Below are 2,519 nucleotides of genomic sequence, written 5' to 3' on the forward strand. Positions count from 1 at the left end.
AAAAATAGAAGTTTTGAATCCGGCGTTGTTTTGGTATCAATTCATAAACCATGTGCCATGGAATGGGTACATCGACAATCTCTTCCCAACTATTTAGCAATTTATATGGCACAGCTGTCAGTTTTTGGTCCTTAAATGAAATTGGTATATGTTTTTATTTATCACACTTTTCTTTAACCATTTATGTTCTTTAATATAGGGCCGACATACAAGTTCCTTACTTTTTCCCCTTCTATTTGCCTCTTCCATTTTTGTGGTAATGCTGCAATTAATTGGTTGTAGTTTTGGGTAGAGCAGACATTTCCATATGTCTGTGTTAGCTACATGTGTGACATAACTCCACCAGTCCTATTTATGATATCATTCACTAAAATTATACTTTTTTTTTTTTTTATTCTTAGAAAAATAAGTTTTTTTAATCAATTAGTATATTTGAGTTTAACCACAATATTTGTTGTATTATTTGTTCTGTCTTTTCAGGTGGATTAAACTGAAATCGCAACCAACTTTCTAAGGCTTGTTTAAAAAAATAAAGATATTTTGGAGATTATTTCCTTTTCAAACAACCGAAAGTGAGCAGGTGTAATCTGAATAAAGGGGAAAAGGCCCTTCCCTTCTTGAACATAGGATGAGACATTCTTACCAATTTACTAGAGAACCCGTTTGGATTTAAGTATAACTTTTGTACGACTGATGCCTTTAGTGAGATGTCTAATGCTTTAATATTAAATCATTTCTGCCCTCCGAATTAATATTCGTTATATAAATAGGCCCTTTTAATTTTGTCTGGCTTGCCGTTCCAAATAAAATTGAATATTTTTTGTTCATATAATTTAAAAAGCAGGTCACTAGGTGTAGGCAAAACCATAACCAAATAGGTAAAACTGTGATATGACTAGAGTTAATCAGTGTGATTTTTCCACAAATAGACAGGTATTTTCCTTTCCGTGGTAGCAAGATCTTATCTATTTTTGCTAACTTTCTATCCATTTTTGGGGGAGTGAGATCATTTCTTTCTTTTGGGATTTGTATACCGAGTATGTCCACATCTCCGTCAGACCATTTAATTGGTAAACTACATGGTAATGTAATTTGTCATACTTATCACACTTAGGTTTTAATCCAGAGAGGAAAAGTATCTAGATCCTCTAAGAGGCCGTGGAGAGATTCTAATTGTGGTTTAAAAAGAAAACATGAATCATCAGCGTACAACGACACCTTAGTTTTTAAGCCACGGATTTCTATTCCCTTAATATTATTATTTCCATCACTCATCTTGAGGCTTACCTTCAACTCTTTTATATCGTTACTGACTAATTAAAGTATACCCAGTTTGTCATTTATTGATTTTAACAGATCGGTTTCGACCTTTACCATTCCCAGGGGTGAAAATATTAAATCGTCTGTCTGTAGAAGAGTCAAGTTTGCGTTTTGAAATCGGTTCCCCTGTACTCTCCGTCATGTTTGGGTGTTGCTTGTCTTCGTAATATTTGTCGATAAATGTCTCTCGTCTTAAGATTTGTTTTGTGTTATTATCCAGATTGAAAGTTATCACCCACCAGATTGTTTAGTACTAATATTTTATTCTAACTTTCCGATACTGAATATTACGTTTTTATCTTGAGGTGCTCTACATAACTTCGTTCAGTCCACCATTACCTGTCTCAGTCCACCCTTACCTGTCTCAGTCCCGCCTCCAAAGAATGCATCTTTGTTTGTGTTTGAGTGAGAGCAAACATTCAACAACAATGAAACATTCCCTGTCTTAGGTCAGTTAGGATCACCACTTTATTGTAAGAATGTGAAATGTCAGAATAATAGAAGACAGAATCATTTATTTCAGCTTTAATTTCTTTCATCATATCCCCAGTGGGTTAGAAGTTTACATACACTCAATTAGTATTTGGTAGCATTGCCTTTAAATGGTTTAACTTGGGCCTACAAGCTTCCCACAATAAATTGGGTGAATTTTGGCTCATTCCTCCTGACAGAGCTGGTGTAACTGAGTCAGGTTTGTAGGCCTCCTTGTTCGCACACTTTTCCAGTTCTGCCCACAACTTTTCGATGGGGTTGAGGTCAGGGCTTTGTGATGGCCACTCCAATACCTTGACTTTGTTGTCCTTAAGCCATTTTGCCACAACTTTGAAAGTATGCTTGTGGTCATTGTCCAAAAAAACAATGACCACAACTCATCCAGAGCGCCGCAGCCCGTCTGGTGTTCAACCTTCCCAAGTTCTCTCACGTCACCCCGCTCCTCCGCTCTCTCCACCCAGGCAGTAAGGTCATTGATATAGATAGTATGGTTAGAAGACCCAGCAGTAAGGTCATTGATATAGATTAGTATGGTATGGTAAAAGCCACAGCAGTAAGGTCATTGATATAGATAGTATGGTAGAAGACCCAGCAGTAAGGTCATTGATATAGATTAGTGATGGTAGAAGACCCAGCAGTAAGGTCATTGATATAGATTAGTATGGTATGGAGAAGACCCAGCAGTAAGGTCATTGATATAGATTAGT

The sequence above is a fragment of the Salvelinus sp. IW2-2015 genome, unplaced genomic scaffold (assembly GCF_002910315.2).
Source record: "Salvelinus sp. IW2-2015 unplaced genomic scaffold, ASM291031v2 Un_scaffold1912, whole genome shotgun sequence".
Lineage (NCBI taxonomy): Eukaryota > Metazoa > Chordata > Actinopteri > Salmoniformes > Salmonidae > Salvelinus > Salvelinus sp. IW2-2015.